Genomic DNA, 19,413 nt, shown 5'->3' on the forward strand with positions numbered 1-19,413 from the left:
CTCAGATGCTTCTCTACTTAGCATACTATACAGATGTGCTCTTCCCAAGTTTAGGAATCAACTAGACACTGCATCTAATGGCAAATTCTTAGCAAAGGAGTTCACTACTGCCATGGACCTAGTTGATAACCTGGCCATGTGCAATGACACTTATGGAGAGGACTATGACAGAGCTAATAGAGGAGAAGGCTCTAGTGAGGAGCGAAGAATGAGAAATGATATCAAAGAGCTGCAAAGCAAGCTAGACAAGGTCTTGGTTGCAACTCAAAAGTCTCTTCATTTTGTTGGTGAATTTGATGAGCAAGCTCAATGTTTTGAGAATGTGAATGAAGAAGGGTTGACTCAGGAGGAGCTCAACTATATTGGGAACCAGAATAAGTTCAATAGGTTCAACAACAACTACAATCAGAACCTGAGCTACAGAAATCCCAAAGTGGCAAATCCTGGTGACCAAGTATATCCTTCTCAGCAAGTTCAACCTCAAGGGTATGTTCAAACGAAACAGTTTCAGGGGAACTACCAAGGAAAAGGACAAGAAACTTCATGTCATCTACTATGCTTGTAGGACATTGGAAAATGCTCAAGGGAAGTATGCCACAACCGAGAAGGAGATGTTGGCAATTGTCTTTGCCTTTGACAAAATTAGATCCTATCTGGTGGGGTCTAAAGTGGTGGTTTAGATAGATCATGCAGCTCTTAGTTACCCGATGGCAAAGAAAGATTGATAACTATGACTTTTCAGTCATGAAGAGGTATCAATCCCCTGTAGTTGTAGTACCAAGGGTATCGAATCCAAGCTTGTGGTAGACACTAGTTTATAATGCTCATATCTTAAGTCAAGCGCAATCAAGAAAATGGGCTTTGGTTATCTAAACTACTTAAAATGCAAGCAAGAACAGAAATGAAACAAGACAAGAGTTATAAACTAAGCAAAGATACAAATAAAAAGATAAGTAAATAATACAGATATGCGGTTGATGTATGAAATGATGAAATAGAGGTCTTAGACAGGATAAAGGACTCGGGTTCTTCCATGTTAAATCAGCGAGTTAATAAACCAAAATGATCAAGCAACTTCATTTAACATGACCTCAAAGACAACTTAATCCTCTCATGAAGGTATTAAGCTTTTAAACTGATCCTCTTTCATACCAAAATCCCTTTTGAGAAGCATGAATCAGCAAGTGATAACACCGTATTTTGACCATTTTTATGGATCACTTTAATATCTTTTACAGATGTTTTTACTCCATTTTCAAAGGTTTCAAAGGATTTCTATGTTTTTGGATTTTAAAAGACTTTTCAGGAAATTTGGGATAGCACAAATTGGAACAAAAAGATTCTTTTGGATAAATGCAGACCGTCAGAACTCTCATGGAGAGACGAAGACCTTCTCACTGTCTGATCACCCTCAAAATTTGACAACTTAACGAAGAATCAACCAGATTTCAAATGCGCTTGGTTTGGAGACATTCCAACGGTTGGATCTCAAGATATTCCATTTGCCCCGGAGACACTCGAAGACGGCCATCAAGTCACGCGACCGCGGCCACCGACCCATCCACCGCGGTCACTAGCTACACGACCATGGCGAAGCCCCTCTTTTCCGCGGCCACGTTACTTCCGACCGTGGCCGGCCATCTCCGATTAAAAGCCCATATTTCTGAAGCCCAAATTCATTTCTCTGCCTCAATTCTGGAACCCTAGAGACCATAGAGCATTGAAGACTATAAATACTTGTCATTTAGGTCGTTTTTAGACATCACCTTCATACTTTTACAAAAACCCTTTTTCTCCTGCCATTTTATGCGATTTTTATAGAGGATTGTTCAACTCTGAGTTCATCAATAGAGAAGCTTTCTTTCATCTCTTTTCTTTACTGTTTTTGATTGCTTTTATTAAAACCAATGATGATGTCGACCTCAGCCATGTCTGAGTAGATCCCGAGTTGGGCTTAGGGTTCCCGAAAGGGGCTCTCATAATCGATTAAGACATCTAGGTTTATAGATATGAGATTTTAACATTGTTCTCTGTTTATTCTCGTCCTTATTGCATGTATGATTGATTGATCACCTCGTATCTGATCTAGATAGTTAGTGTTGCAAAAGTTTTCATTTAAGTATCCGACCTAGAATGAAACAAGCAATTTTTTTGTAGGAGTGGAAACCTACCTGCGGCGAAATCGTGAGTACTGACGAGTCCTGTGCAGCTCTTGCGTTCTCTCCCTTCCAGGGCCAGAGTGGAAACCTACTGGTCAGGGTTGCGAGAAACAGTTGGTTATGATCACGACAGTGACGTAGTCATACCGCCGTACTCTAGCTCTAGAACCCTATATTTCGATATCCGTTAATCCCAATCTATAATTGATAGTTGGTTTTTAGCCCACTACGGTCAATTAACCTCTTGTGTTGTAGCACTTGAGGGTTAATCCAAATGGAGAGTATCTAGGCACTAAGACTATGAGGATCAATTCTTAATCCAAGTCTAATGAAACAGGTTGGTGATTAAGTGATCTAAAAACATAAAGCAAACAAGAACAAGCAGTAATAAAGAATTAAACAAGCAAACAAGACAAACAAAACAAAGACTCAAATTCAAATAAAAGTGAAAGCTAAAACTCTAGATGTGATCATTGATTAGGGTGCTTTAAATGTGAATTCATGATTATACTTTCCAAATCAGATTAATTCATTCTCATGATAAAAATCCCTTTGTTAATTACCAAATCAAGACTAATTCCCATTAGATGAATAAGCAATCAACAAACATAAGGTTCCAAGTCTAAAATGACCAGACAGCCTCTTTGTACATCAAAATAAGAGCTAAGAAAGACTGAATCTTATACAGAAAGATAAAGCAACCATCACATGATCTCAAATTCCAATTAACTTAGAACTCTAATCTAGATTAATCCTCTCATGAAGGCATTAACCTCTACACTAATCCATTTCCAAACCAAATCATCATTTGTGAAATATGAATCAGTGAGCATTAAGAAACAGTTCTAATATGTCATTCATGCATTTAACAATCATTCCCATGATGAAAAAGGCATAAACCCTTAAGTTAGCTCATTCAGGCATTTCATCAAACACCTTGTGGGTGGAGAAATGCCTAAGTTCTAGATCAAGCTTATAATGAGAGATCTAGCATTAGGATCAGCTAACTAAGGAAAGGAGAAGATAATATAAGCTTAAACAATCATTAATCTACATCTAAGCACCCTAATCTACACACCTAGAAGCTTAAAAGAAGACTACTCACTAATCATGATGAACAAACCATTTCCTTTGCAAGAGGTGATGTTGATCATGATTAGAAGTTAAGATAAGATGAAGAAATGATAAGAAACAGCTTTAAGATGATTAAATCTGCTAGATATCTCTTGATCAAACTCGTTTTTACACTGAAAAGGAAAAAAAACAAGAGAGAAGCTAAGAGGGAAGATCAGCTTTTGGGTTTTTCTCCCAAAAAACTATTTATACTAAGGGTCTTGGACCGGGTCAGCCCTCAGTTGGGTCTGGTGGCTGGTGTGCGAGATGGTCACGTCCAAGGCTGACCCACACACTCATCTCGCACCAAAAGAAGCTCAAGACTCCTAGATGGTCAAGTCCTTTCTCAGCCGCACATCCATCTAGCACTTCATCTTGCATGTTCTTGTGCGGCTCAGTTCAGCTCCTTCCCCACTCGCAAGACCAGGTCGCACACTCCAGAATGTATATGTGCGAGATGGTCACTTCCTTGCTGATGGTGGTCTTGATGTGTGGGTGTCGAGGGTGTGTCAAGTTTTACCCTAATTGAAATCAATAGCCGCAAGTGCACAGCTGATCGATTGTAGTACTTAGGGATCGAATCCACAGGGAAGGAGGATCTTTTCCTGCAAAAAGCCTTTGAAATAAGTTAAAGTAAGGAAGTCTAGAACAAAAACGGTTTAGTGGGGGTTTGGTAGTGTGTTTAAAATCTAAAAACGAAATATTAAAAGAGAATACGGAAATTAAATGACGTAATAAATAAACTTAACTAAAATTACTAAAAATAATAAAAATGGATATTCTAATGCTTAAATGAAAATGAACTAAAAAGGAAAGACAATATTGAACTAAAGCTTAAAGAAAAATCGCAGGAAATCAATGGAGAAAAAGGCGTTGGGCTTCAGGGAAGTTTTCTCAGGGGTACGAACGATTCAAAACATTGCTAGAGAGGAAATTTTGTAAGATCTTAGCTTAAACTTTTCGAACTGGAGTCACGGACGTATGAATACGCCACTGTCTTGATCATAGACAAATATCTCTCTCAACCCTGACCAGTAGGTTTCCACTCTGGCCCTGGACGAGAAGAGATGCATTATGTTTAAGACTCGTCCTAATTCACAAATCGCCCATATGTTGGTTTCCACTCCTATGTTTGTTTTGCTCTCCTAAACTAGATCTGATACCTGATGAACACTTTCGCGTCACCAAGCATCTGGATCAGATTGTAGTTCATGACGCTACCCTCATGCAGTAAAAACGAATTCAGAAGAAAAAGTTCTAAGATTCAGCCCAATAGCCAATGGAATCCTCATCGAACATATAAATCCCCATCGAAAATCCCTTAATCCCAACAATAAAACTACTCAGACATAATGAACGAAATCAAAGACATAGTATTAAGAAGTAGAATAGAAACCGAAATTGAAAAAAGAAAGAACAAGGGTTCAAGAGAACAAATCTCTCTCTCCCTAAAAGCTAAAGCAAAAACAATAAGAATACGAAGTAAATATTTCGGTGGTGATAGGTTATTCACACTTTCTAGGGCTCCTAAGACATGTATTTATAGTGCTCAAGACCTCTCTGGACGTCACTTAGGGTTTCTCCAAATGTGGGCTTCGGAAATGGGCTTTTTGGGCTTGGAGGTTGAAGGCCGCGGTCGGGACAAGTGTGACCGCGGTGGATGGGTGGTTTGCCGCGGTCAGGAGCATCCTGACCACGGGTGGAAGTGCTGGCCAGCTGGTTTACGGGACATCTTGCTCTTCGCGTATCTTTTGATACTTCCATCTTTAAGGTCTCCAAATTTGAGCTGGATCAGAAGGTGAGAAGGCCTTCAATCAGGGGTGAACTTCTGACGGTTTGACTCTGAGCGGAAATCTGGTTTTCTGTCCATTTTGTTAAGCTTTTCCCTAAGTTATCTGAAAAGAGTCTTGGAACTACAAATACTAGAAAAACGTGATAAAAGTACTTAAAAGCAATTAATAACATAGAAAAAGTATTTCAAAACGATCCATAAAAGTGGTCAAAATACGGTGTTATCACTTGCCCAAGTTGCATGCCCAAGTCGGTGTAATTTGCGAACACATGTGCTACATGGTTCCACTTCATGTCCAACTCTCAGGCCTATCTCGCACAGCATTGTGGACTTACTCAAATTTAATTCTGGAAGTCTCTACCTTGCTCAGAGTCTCCTTACACTCATCTATAAAGTGTCAACTTGTTTCCAGAGCGTTGAACATTCATGGGTGCGAGTTAATCAAGTCGCAGTACCGTATCGCACAACCTAGGCCTTCTCGGACCACTTTGCGTTCAGGGGAGAGTAACTTCCAGGATATGGATCCAAATGGCATGATTCCAACTTCAGTGGAAAGAGCACTCAAATATCTCGAACTTTGGTGAAGAAACCTTCAGAGCTTGGAAAGTGGAAGGTTCCCTGGACGGCTCATCTCTGCAGCGCATTGAAACGATCGAAAAGAAGCTCTTGGACCAGTTTTTACTCGGGAGACAGTATCTTGCAGCACACAGCTCCAAACTGGATGATCTCAGAAGTTCTGGAAACTAGACTCGACGCTCTTGATTCTTTATGAAGACTCCGGAGGCTGAATCCTGGTGAAAGTCCTCCTTCTCAGGTGATCAAGTTGAGGGATCGTCGGCTCCATAACACTTGTCCGAGTCTGATGCACATAAGGTGATGGTCTCTCCACGGCTTTTGTCCCAATTGCTCTCAATTATCTCCAAATGACCTGTAAACACTCCAAAAGTGCAAAACTCTCTAGGACCTAATGCAATTCCTAACTAAAGACAAAAGCAAAGACAAATATATGTAAAACTACTTAAATGTATGCATGAGACTCAATATTTGGACAAAAATGCAATCCTAAACATGACAAAATATGAGTATATCAACTCCCCCACACTTGTCCTTTGCTTGTCCTCAAGCAAACAAGAACAAATGAGAGAGAGAGAGGTTGAATGCATGGGAGTTCATATTTCCTTTGAGAAAAGTGACCACTAAGAGAATTCAAGTTCATGCTCAATATGCAATGCAAAACCATACTTTGGTGTATCAACTCAACAGTAATCTCCACAAGTTCTCCTATTCCTCAACTCTTTAACATTCATTAAGCTTTTTACCAAGTGGATGATATGTTCATAATTTGCATCATTTAGGTTGCATAATTCATTCCAAATCATGTTTTATTCCATGCATTTTAGGTCCTTAGGGTTTGTTTTAGAACTTAGGAGATGCATTAGGTCCCAATGAGTCTTTGCATGTTTTGAGTGTTTATCAGGTGTGTTTGGAGCTATTTGGAGCTGAAGAGGTGAATCTAGGAGGTGGAATGGTGATCAAGGCTTGAAAAATGGTGAAATTGGGTTTTTGGAGGTTCTCGGCCATTCTCGCGTACTAGGAAGGTTTTTATCGGCCATTCTCACGTACCGCGGGTAGATTTTATCGGCCAAAACGCGTACCGGCTATTGAATCTCTCGGCCAAAATCTCTGGGTGCAGACACGTTTCCGAAATCGCCTGTCCGGGGAACCTTCCGGTCCGATTCAGTTGTCGGGTGCTTTATCAAAGTTGGAGGAGATTGGATCACGGTTCCAGAGCAAGTGGGATCATGGAATTCATACGCGAGCAGAAAGTTAAGCTCGTCGGAAGAAACCCCTGTCTCGCTGCTGTTTTGGACCAAGCCGATGAGCTCTGAAGAATGCGAAGGACGGTGCACTTCCAAGCCGATTAAGTTTCCGGGGCCTTCATGAGAATCAGAGATATTCGAGTCCTCTTTCCAGAACGTCCGAGATCACTCAATTCGGACCTATGAGCAGGAAGATACGGTCTCCGGAATGGACACATGTCTTGACGCCTCTCTCTGATCGTGTAAATGCATTGCGAAGATGAGCCATCCACTTCCAAAGCACCGAAGCTTCCTTCACAAAAGTAGAAGATATACGAGCCTTCTGTCCTCTGCAACCGGAATCACACTATTCGGACCAATACCCAGAAAGGTAAGCCTTCCGGAATGCGAAGTGGTCCAAGCAGCCCTGAACGATGCGAGCTAAGTGAAACATGCTGCGATGGAATGCCACGGTCCACACTTGGCCGTGGCAACTTTTCACAACCCTTCGGAGTTTGACACAATCTTCATGCCACGGTCTACACTTGACCGTGGTTAAGTAACATTTGGCTGGGAAGGACTTTACAAGCTTTCGGTGATTGACACGGTCTGAATGCCACAGTCTAGGACTTGACCGAGGAAACTTTTTACAAGCTTTCGGCGATTGACACGGTCTGAATGCCACGGTCTAGGACTTGACCGTGGCAACTTTTCACAAACTTTCGGCGTCTGACACGACCATTTGCCACGGGTATTGGACCAGACTTGCTAGACCGAGGCACCAAGATTCATCCAAGAACACGCGAACAAGACTTTGACACGGTCACTTGCCACGGCCTGACCAAGAACATGCTGGACCGTGGGAAACTGATCTTTTACCTACCAAGGCCGAGTCAGTACCCGGTTTGTTCCGGGTTGACCCGGTTCGTCTAAGGCATCTATAAATACATTTTAGACCTAATTTGGAGAAAACTTTGATCCCATTTTTAGTCTCTTTTCCTTTTTGGTGAAAAACCACTTGTTACACTTTGCTTTTGAGTTTAATATCGATTTGAAGAGTGTTTACCATCTTGTTCTATCATTTCTTATCATCAAATCACACTTCTAATCATGATTAACAACACATCTTGCAAAGGATCTAGTGTGTTGATCAGGATTAGTTCGTAATCTCAATATTAAGGTCTTAGATATGTAGATTAGGGTGCTTAAGTGGTAGATTAGTGAGCTTAGGGGTTAGATCTTGCATATTCCATTCTCTACAACCTGTTCTTAATGCTAGATCCATACAAATCATATGTGGTCTAGATTCTGGGCATTTCATGCACCAAAAGTGTTTGATGAAATGCCTGAACCAAGGTTGTTAGAGGTTTAAGTGTTATTCATCATGGGAATGATTGTTGATATGCTTAAATGACAGATTAAACTGATTCTTAATGCTTGTTAATTCATGTTTCACTAATGATGATTAGGTTAGAAACTGGTTTGGCATAGAAGTTGATACCTTCATGAGAGGATTAACTTAATTAATGATGTTTAAGTTGAATGGTTTGCTTGATCATATGGTTCATTAGCTCACTAGTTTATTACTGAAGGCACCCTAATCCACTAATATGCCTAAGACCTTTCTCATCATCATACATACATTCTCATCACTTGTCATTTGCTTAGTTCTTCTTTAATCATTAATCCTGTTTTAAGTTTTTAGTTATCATTAGTTAATCAAAACCACTCTTGTTTGCTTGAATTAAGAATCTGATCACATAGTTTAGTGTCTAACACCACATATGGATTGATAAACCCCTTGTACTACAAGACAGGGGATTGATAACCTCTACAAAGAGCCTTGAAAACTCTTAGTTATCAATTGGCGCCGTTGCCAAATTGTGGTTTGTTTAGCATTAAGCTCTGATCTGTTCTTGAAATCAAGTGCTTACCTTTTTGTTTTTACTGATTACTTTCAAGTACTGTTTGTGATTTCAGGTGTATGAACACCAGGTCTAGATCTAGAAGCTGTGGTCCACCTTTCCCTCTCAACGACAACATCAATCTTTTGGTACCAAGGAGGAGAAGGGACAGACGTGGAAGACAGATTGATCAGGCTGATATGGAAGAACAAAGAGAGCATGTGGTGGATATAGAACAACCGGTTCAGGAGCAACAGGCTCAGGGTAATGGAGCTGGAAATGGAGTTGGTCAAGGGTTATATCAGGGTAATGTTCATCAGGAACAGATGCATCACCAGCAAGCTTATGTCCACCAGGGACAAGCTCCAGCTCATCAACAGAGGCATCAGGCCAATGTACAGCAAAGACAACAGGTGCACCACCAACATCAGCCCTTCCAACACCAACAAAGAAGATTTGAGCAACCCCAAGTCTATGTTGGAGAGAATGACAGGGCCAATGCTCTTCAGTATGGAGCTGGAATTCAGGCACCACCTGTGAAGGCATCCTTGTTGAATATGGTCCAGAACAAAAAATTCCATGGATTAGCAATGGAAGATCCCTTGGAACACTTGGATCAATTTGATAAGGTGTGTGACCTGACTAAGATTAATGGAGTTTCAGAAGACAGCTTCAAGCTAAGACTATTCCCATTCAGTCTTGGTGACAAAGCTCACCAATGGGAAAAGAATCTTCCAAGAGGCTCCATTCAAACCTGGGAGCAATGCAAGCAAGCTTTCCTATCTAAGTTCTTATCCACCTCAAGAACTGCAAAACTGAGGAACCAAATCTCTAGCTTCACTCAGCACAGCAATGAGAGTTTTGGTGAAGCATATGAGAGATTCAGAAGCTACACAAACCAATGCCCACACCATGGGTTTAGTGAGGCTTCACTTCTCAGCACACTATATAGAGGAGCTCTCCCCAAGATAAGAAACCAGCTGGATACTGCTTCCAATGGGAACTTTCTAGGAAAGGAGATACATGCTGCTTTAGAGCTAGTGGAGAACTTAGCAATGAGCAATGATACTTATGGTGAAGACTATGACAGATCAAATAGATCTGAACGTTCAAGCTTAGAACAGAGGCTCAGCAGAGAAGTTAAGGAGTTGAGAAGTGAATTGGACAAGCTGAAATTCACCACTCAGAAGCCAATGCATTTTGTTGGAGAGTATGAGGAACCTTCTCAAATCTTTGAGAACATAAGTGAAGAAGGTCTTACCCAAGAGGAGCTTAACTACATTGGGAATCAGAGGTTCCAGAGATATCAGTAAGGTAATGCCAATCCAAACCTTTCTTACAGGAACACCAATGTAGCTAACCCACAAGATCAAGTCTATCCCAATTCTCAAGCTCCACAGAACTTTGTTCCCAAGAACAACTTTCAAGGGTCATTCCAACCCAAGAATCGGTTTGCTCAGAATCAGGGTTTTGGTCAGCAACAGCAACCATTTCAAGGTCCTAGTTTCAGTTCACAGCAGCAAAAGGCACCACCAGGGTTTGGTCCTCCACAGTTCCAACAGCAGGCGCCAGTTCAGCAACAATTTCAGCCACCAACGGTTCAACAGCAGCCACAGATGGGTTCAGATATGGTTGGTATTCTGCAACAATTACTTCAGGGTCAACAGATCTTTGCAAGCCAGAATGCAGCCATGCAGCAGGAAATCAAGGAACTAAAGCAGAACCAGGCCTCAAGTTCAAGGAACCAAGGTCACCTACCTGGAAAACCAGAACCCAACCCCAAGGAATATGCTAAGGCCATTACACTGAGGAGTGGAAAGGAGTTACCTGGTATTGAGAACAACAAGGTGGTCATTGAGGACAATGATCAAACTGAGGGGGAGGCAGCCTTAAAAGATGATCAAGTTGCTGAGAAACCAAGGACAGAAAAGGGTAAAAAGATAGCAAAGGAACCTGAACCAGAGAAGACATATGTGCCACCACCTCCATACCAACCCAAGCTCCCATTTCCAGGGAGATTTAATAAGCAGCTTGTAGACAAGGCAAGAGCTGTATTTGAGAAGGCACTCAAGGAGACACCACTCACTATGCCTCTCATTGATGCATTCTTAATGATGCCAAAGATGGGGAAGTTCTTGAAGGATGCCATTCTGAACAAAACAAAAGAGCTTCAAGGCATGGTGGTACTAAGTCATGAATGCAGTGCTATCATTCAGAAAAAGTCCATTCCAAGAAAGTTAACTGATCCAGGGAGTTTCACACTCCCTTGTGCCATTGGACCTCTTCTATTCTCTGGATGTATTGGTGATCTAGGAGCATCAGTCAGCTTGATGCTATTCTCCATAGCAAAAAAGCTGGGCTTTAGAGTCTTCAAACCAGCAAGGATCTCTCTTATCCTTGCAGATAGATCAGTTAGATTGCCTGTTGGTATGTTGGAAGATCTACCTGTTAAGATAAGTGGTTTTGAGGTCCCAACAGATTTTGTTGTGCTGGAAATGGATGAGGAACCAGTTGATCCTCTTATCTTGGGCAGGCCATTCTTGGCCACTGCAGGAGCCATAATTGACGTGAGAGGTGGGATAATAGAGCTTCAACTTGGGTCTGAAAAGCTCAAGTTTGATGTGAATGAGATGATGAAGAAACCCACCATTGAAGGTCAATGTTTCTATGTGGAGACAATGGATCAGTTGGCTGATGAGTTGCTTGAGGAGCTCAACACTGAGGATCCTCTTCAAGCTGCTCTAACTCAAGAACAAGGAGACAAAGGGCTCTTAGCAGAAGCAAGTGAAGGGTACAAGTTGTATTTGGACAATGCTAGAGAGCTGGGTCCTGAGACAAGGTTTTTGGAACTGGAACAAAGTGGCTCTGAGGTTTTTGCTATCAAAGGATCAGACACCAGCCAAAGCAGCTTGGACAAGGATTGGAATGAGGCTGATGCACCCCCTGTTGAGCTCAAGCCTCTACCAACAGGGCTCAGGTATGCAAACTCCACATATCCAGTAATCATCAATGATAGCTTATTAGAGCATCAAGAGAGTGCATTGCTTAGTGAGATAAGAAAGTTCAGGAGAGCCATAGGATATTCTTTGGCTGATATTAGAGGGATCTCTCCTGACATTTGCACCCACAGGATCCACCTAGAGGACCAATCTATGTCCTCTATTGAGCATCAACGACGTCTTAACCCCAACCTTAAGGAAGTGGTTAAGAAGGAGATACTAAAACTTCTTGAGGCAGGGATAATCTACCCAATCTCTGACTCAAGATGGGTGTCTCCTGTTCATGTTGTGCCCAAGAAGGGTGGGATCACAGTGGTTAAAAACGAGAAGGATGAGCTGATAGCTACTAGGACCCGTCACATGACACAGAATGTGTAGACTATAGAAAGCTCAACGCAGCCTCTAGGAAGGATCATTTTCCTTTACCTTTCATTGATCAGATGTTAGAGAGACTTGCAAACCACCCCTTCTTTTGTTTTCTCGATGGGTACTCGGGGTTCTTCCAAATTCCCATAGATCCCCGAGATCAAGAGAAAACAACATTCACATGCCCTTATGACACATTTGCATACAGGCGAATGCCTTTTGGTCTCTGTAATTCCCCTGCCACATTTCAACGTTGCATGATGCATATCTTCTCTGACATCATTGAAGAGAAAGTGGAGGTGTTCTTGGATGATTTTAGTGTCTATGGCTCCTCCTTCTCGGATTGTCTCTCTAATTTGTCACAGGTCTTGGAGAGATGTGAGCAGCATAACTTGGTGTTGAACTGGGAGAAATGCCACTTCATGGTGTAGGAAGGAATAGTTCTTGGGCACAAGATATCTGAGAAGGACATAGAGGTTGACAGAGCAAAGGTGGAAGTGATGGTGAATCTGCAAACCCCCACTTCAGTTAAAGGGATAAGGAGTTTCCTTGGGCATGCAGGATTTTACAGAATATTTATCAAAGACTTCTCAAGAATTGCCAGGCCCTTGACAAGGCTGTTGTGTAAAGAAGTGGATTTCATATTTGATGCTGAATGTGAAGAGGCCTTCAAGTTGATCAAGGATGCATTAGTCAGGGCACAAATAGTCCAGGCACCAGACTGGTCCCTTCCTTTTGAGGTCATGACAGATGCATCTGATTTTGCTGTTGGAGCAGTACTTGGGCAAAGAAAGTAGAAGAAGCTACATGTTATCTACTATGCCAGTAGAACACTTGACTCTGCACAAGAGAACTATGCTACTACTGAGAAGGAAATGCTGGCAATAGTCTTTGCCTTTGATAAATTCATAAGCTACCTGGTGGGATCAAAAGTCATTGTATACACTGATCATGCAGCCCTCAGGTATCTGATGACCAAGAAAGATGCCAAGCCAAGACTGTTAAGATGGGTTCTTCTACTCCAAGAATTTGATATGGAAGTGCAGGACAAAAAGGGATAGAGAATGGGGCTGCAGACCATCTCTCCAGGCTGAGGATTGATTCTGAAGTGCCTCTCAATGTTAGTCTACCAGAGGAATCACTGATGGTGCTCCATTCCTACTTGGAGTTTGAAGAAGTAAAGAGCATTCAAGAGAGGAGGATGCCCTGGTTTGCAGACATAGTGAATTATCTTGCCTGTGGGGTGGAGCCACCTGAATTAGATGCTTACAACAGGAAGAAATTCTTCAGAGATGTCCAGAGATACCATTGGGATGAGCCTTACCTCTATGTCCTAAACAAAGATCAGCTGTATAGAAGGTGTCTTGCTGAGGAGGAGATGCAATCTGTGTTGCAAGAGTGTCATGGTTCAGCTTTTGGAGGTCAAATGGGAGCATTCAAGACTGTGGCCAAGGTTCTTCAGAGTGGGTTTTGGTGGCCCACAATGTTCAAAGATGCTCAGTTAGTTGTTTCAGCATGTGATGCCTGTCAGAGGCATGGGAACATATCAAAGAGGAGTGAGATGCCTCAAAACCCAATTTTAGAAGTTGAGATCTTTGATTGCTGGGGGATTGACTTCATGGGGCCCTTCATTTCATCCTATGGGAATCCGTATATACTTGTTGCTGTGGACTATGTGTCCAAATGGGTTGAGGCCATTGCTTCCCCTACCAATGATTCCAAGGTTGTAGTGAAGCTGTTCAAGAGTTATCTTCCCAAGATATGGAGTTCCAAGGGTTGTTATCTCTGATGGAGGATCTCATTTTGTGAACAAGACTTTGGAGGGTTTGTTGAGAAAGCATGGAGTGAAACACAAGGTAGCTACTCCTTATCATCCTCAAACTAGTGGCCAGGTTGAAGTATCTAATAGACAGATCAAGGCCATTCTTGAGAGGACTGTTAGCTCAAGCAGAAAAGATTGGAGCAAAAGGCTAGATGATGCATTGTGGGCTTATAGGACTGCCTTTAAAACTCCTATTGGGACATCACCTTTCAATCTGCTATATGGGAAGAGCTGCCACCTTCCTGTTGAGTTGGAGTACAAGGCTTTGTGGGCTGTTAAGTTGCTGAACTTTGATATCAAGACAGCTCAAGAGAAAAGGGTCATTCAACTTCATGAACTTGAAGAGATAAGGCTTGGAGCTTTTGAGAGCTCAAAGATCTATAAGGAGAAGACAAAAGCTCTGCATGATCAAAAGATTCTGAAAAGGGAGTTCAAGGATGGTGATTTGGTGTTGCTGTTCAACTCTAGACTTAAGTTGTTTCCAGGAAAACTTAAGTCTAGATGGTCTGGGCCTTTCAAAGTTCTTGAAGTGAGACCATATGGAGCTGTTGTGCTAGAAGGAAAGAATGGTCAAGAGTTTGTGGTAAATGGCCAAAGGATCAAGCACTATCTGTTTCACAAAGGAAGGAGGAAGCTACATCAGTTCCCCTTCTTGATCCACCACCAGCCTGTTAAACAGGTTTCCAAAGTCAAACTTAGAGACTTTAAACAAAGTGCTCTTGGGAGACACCCCAAGTTTATCTTTTGTAAATATGCTTTTGATCTTTTGATTTCTTTCTTTTTTATGTTTTAGGATGTTTTGATGGGTTTGTTTAGTGTCTACAGGTTACATGTCTGAGTGTGGACCCTTGGAAAGTGAACAGAAGTTGAAAAGGAATGAATGAGTGGGCACAAACTTATGCTCGGCCTTTGACATGGTCACCGGCCATGGTCAGAAACAAGGCGTGGCAAGGCTTTTAGCTTTGCCACGAGGGTGGAATCACGGTCTCAAGGCCTGGCCGTGGCAAAAGAAGCAAGAGTTCGGTGATTGCCACGGTGGGAAGACATGGAACGCAGCTGACCGTGGCAAAAGAAGAGGGAAATGGACCTGAGTTCGGGCTTTGCCACGGCCAGGAGACATGGAACGCAGGCGGCCGTGGCAAAAAGATGCAAACTTTCGGGGATTGCCACGGTTAGAAGACACGAGGAGAATACAAGGCCGTGGCAAAAGAAGCAGAAGTTCTTGGCAGAAAGAAATGGTGAAAACTTCTTGTACAACTTCAAGCTCTTACAAGAAGAGAAAGTCCAAGTTCTGTTGCCATACCCAGCCATCACCACCCTAAGAGAAAGGCACAATGTCTCCTTTATTGTTCTAAAGGATCAGCTCTACAACCCAGCCATTCACCCTCCAATCCGCAAATGCAAGAGGACAGCAAGTTCCAAGGGTAAAGAGCCAGTTGAAGAGGAGGACACAACTAGGACCGCTGGTTGTGAGAATGAGGAGCCAAGAGATTTTGAAAGAAGGATGGGAGCAGGCCGGTATCACTTTGATCCTTACTTTTGGGGTGAGCCTGATTATCACACAAGGAAGTTGTATTCCAGAGTTAACAGCCTTCAGAAATGGTGCAAATGGCAAGACAAAACGATCCACAAGCTCGTTGACTGTGTTAGGCAACTAAAGAAGAAGGTGAAGAAACTCGCAGCTCCAGCCACCTCACACAAACGAGATACAAGAGAAGAGGTAGGAGAAAACTCAGCTGCTCATGACCTTGTGTTACCACCAGGAAAAGAAGATTGGGTGAACCCGGCCACAACGTTCTTACCAGAATCACCTGAGAGCAGCCCACCTAGATACTCGACTCCATCATGTTCCACCTCCAACCCATCCCACTACTTGGGATCAGACCTCAGTGATTGAGGTAAACACTCAAAACTCTGTATATATGCATGTAGATGTTCTTTTCCATTTTGCATTTTACTTGTTTGCTTTGTTCTTAACTCCTTTCTCATGCTTTTATAACACAAGGGACTGTGTTATTTAAGTGTGGGGGAGGAGTTTCATCCTTTACTAATCATGTTTTCTCTTTTCTTATTTTACACTTTGTGTCTTGAGTTACATTCTAGTTGCATATTCATGTAGTCTCATCTAAGTGCATATAAAAAAAACCCAAAAAATGGAAAAATCAGAAAAATTTTCACAAAAAATGATCATGTAGTTGCATTCTCATCTTTAGTATTGAGTCTAGATTGCATATTCATGTAGGTTGCATCTTGCAGGGAGTAATGATAGGTTTTCTAGAGAGTACATCACTTTGAGAACTTGAACTGAATATGCTTGTGAATCTTTTTCTGTGCTTGCAAAGTCTGAAATGATCTGAATCTGAGAAGCAAGTTTGAATTGAACTCAACTCTAATTAAGTGAGAACCTTGAACTTGACTTGAAAATATCTTGTGATGCATTGTTTGAAAAAGCTTGTGGATACCGATATACATACTTGAGCTAGAACCATTGTTTTTACCGCCCTTTTTCCTTAGCTCAAGTAGCTGAATCCGCATCATGGATCAGTTCCCTCACCTTGAACCCATCCTTCTTTCAAGCCAATGTTTGTGTGTGAATTGAAAGGCCACCTTGGATCAAACTTAGGAGAAAGTGTTAGGTTTAGAGCGACAAAGGCAGGTCTCATTGAGTGCTGTGTTCCAACATCAAGGATTTAAGAGTGTTGGCAAGGAATAAGTGTGGGGGAAAAGACTTGTTCGTGAGTGGAAAAAGGTGAGATGAGTGGAAAAGAGAGAGTGGAAATAGCTAGGGGAATGAAAGAAAAAGAAATCAGTCTTGGAGTTTTGAGTTAAAGAAAGTGAGCTCTGGTGTGTTGAAAAGAAAGAGTCTAGCCTCTAAGTAAAAAGAAAAGAAAAGAAGCCAAAGTGCTCAAATGGTTTGAAAAGAAAGAAAAAAAAAAAGAGGCTAGAGGTTGCAAAAGAAAAAGAGCTGTGTAAAGTTTGAATTCAAAGACTTGAGAGTGAAAGTGAAAAGTAAGTCCCCTAGTGAGAGGAAAATAAGTGTGAAAAGTGAGGTTCTTGAGAGAGTGAGCAAGTGAGAAAGCTTTGAGTAGAGGGTGGGGTGTGATGAGTCTTTGCCCTTGTATGCATAGGTTGCTTTTTACCTTTAGCATTCTGCCAAAGTTTGATCATTCATTGAGAGATCCCTTTGCTGCATTAAACCCACTTGAACACTAATGAGATCATTTTAATTTCATAGCCTCTCCTTAGCCAAGCCAGCTTGTTTAAACATTGCATCATGAGATTCACCTGATAAAAACTTAATGAATGTGAAAGAGTTGAGAGAGAGAAGAACTTGTGGAGATTCCTTGTTGAGTTGATATATATCTGAGTATGACTTTGCATTGCATAATTGAGCATGAACTTGAATTCTCATTGTGATCACTTCTCTCAAAAAGAAAATGTGAACTCCCATGCATTCAACCTCTTTATCTCATTTGCTCTTTTTGCTTGAGGACAAGCAAAGGACAAGTGTGGGGGAGTTTATATGTTCATAATTTGTATCACTTAGGTTGCATAATTCATTCCAAATCATGTTTTATTCCATGCATTTTAGGTCCTTAGGGTTTGTTTTAGAACTTAGGAGATGCATTAGGTCCCAATGAGTCTTTGCATGTTTTGAGTGTTTATCAGGTGTGTTTGGAGCTATTTGGAGCTGAATAGGTGAATTCAGGAGGTGGAATGGTGATCAAGGCTTGAAAAATGGTGAAATTGGGTTTTTGGAGGTTCTCAGCCATTCTTGCGTACCAGGAAGGTTTTTATCAGACATTCTCACGTACCGCGGGTAGACTTTATCGGCCAAAACGCGTACCGGCTATTGAATCTCTCGGCCAAAATCTCGGAAAAATCGCCTGTCCGGGGAACCTTCCGGTCCGATTCAGCTGTCGGTGCTTCCTCAAAGTTGGAGGGGATTGGATCAAGGTTCCAGATCAAGTGGAATCATGGAATTCGGACGCGTGAGCAGAAAGTTAAGCTCGTCGGAAGAAACCCCTGTCTCGCTGCTGTTTTGGACCAAGCCGATGAGCTCTGAAGAATGCGAAGGACGGTGCACTTCCAGGCCGATTCAATTTCTCGGGCCTTCATGAGAATCAGAGATATTCGAGTCCTATTTCCAGAACGTCCAAGATCACTCAATTCGAAGCTATGAGCAGGAAGATACGGTCTCCGGAATGGACACATGTCTAGACGCCTCTCTCTGATCGTGTAAATGCATTGCGAAGATGAGCCCTCCAGGAAGCCTTCCACTTCCCAAGCACCAAAGCTTCCTTCACCAAAGTTGAAGATATATGAGCCTTCTGTTCTCTGCAACCGGAATAACACAATTCGGACCAATACCCAGAAAGTTAAGCCTTCCGGAATGCAAAGTGGTCCAAGCAGCCGTGAACGATGCGAGCTAAGTGAAACATGCCGCGATGGAATGCCACGGTCCACACTTGGCCGTGGCAACTTTTCCCAATCCTTCGGCGTTTGACACGATCTTCATGCCACGGTCTACACTTGACCGTGACAACTTTTTACAAGCTTTCGGCGATTGATACGGTCTGAATGCCACGGTCTAGGACTTGACCGTGGCAACTTTTCACAAACTTTCGGCGTCTGACACGACCATTTGCCACGGGTATTGACCACACTTGCTAGACCGTGGCACCAAGATTCATCCAAGAACACACGAACAAGACTTTGACACGGTCACTTGCCACGACCTGACCAAGAACATGCTGGACCGTGGCAAACTGATCTGTTACCCACCAAGGCCGGGCTAGTACCCGGTTTGTTCCGGGTTGACCCGGTTGGTCTAAGGCATCTATAAATACATTTTAGACCTAATTTGGAGAAAAATTTCATCCCATTTTTAGTCTCTTTTCCTTTTTGGTGAAAAACCACTTGTTACACTTTGCTTTTGAGTTTAATATCGATTTGAAGAGTGTTTACCATCTTATTCTATCATTTCGTATCATCAAATCACACTTCTAATCATGATTAACAACATATCTTGCAAAGGATCTAGTGTGTTGATCATGATTAGTGAGTAATCTCCATATTAAGGTCTTAGATATGTAGATTAGGGTGCTTAAGTGGTAGATTAGTGAGCTTAGGGGTTAGATCTTGCATATTCCATTCTCTACAACCTGTTCTTAATGCTAGATACATACAAATCATATGTGTTCTAGATTCTGGGCATTTCATGCACCAAAAATGTTTGATGAAATGCCTGAACCAAGGTTGTTAGAGGTTTAAGTGTTATTCATCATGGGAATGATAGTTTATATGCTTAAATGACAGATTAAACTGATTCTTAATGCTTGTTAATTCATGTTTCACTAATGATGATTAGGTTAGAAACTGTTTTGGCATAGAAGTTGATACCTTCATGAGAGGATTAACTTAATTAATGATGTTTAAGTTGAATGGTTTGCTTGATC

General features: G+C 41.9%; 1 non-coding gene across 1 annotated transcript; it reads right to left on the bottom strand.

Annotated features, from left to right (window-relative positions):
• Positions 1–9,579: 9,579 nt before the first annotated feature.
• LOC112086874 lies at positions 9,580–9,686 on the bottom strand. Its single transcript, XR_002899728.1, has one exon. It is a non-coding gene; the product is annotated as a small nucleolar RNA R71 (small nucleolar RNA).
• Between the last annotated feature and the right edge of the window lie 9,727 nt (positions 9,687–19,413).

This window comes from Eutrema salsugineum, unplaced genomic scaffold (genome assembly GCF_000478725.1).
Source record: "Eutrema salsugineum unplaced genomic scaffold, Eutsalg1_0 scaffold_2, whole genome shotgun sequence".
Classification (NCBI taxonomy): domain Eukaryota; kingdom Viridiplantae; phylum Streptophyta; class Magnoliopsida; order Brassicales; family Brassicaceae; genus Eutrema; species Eutrema salsugineum.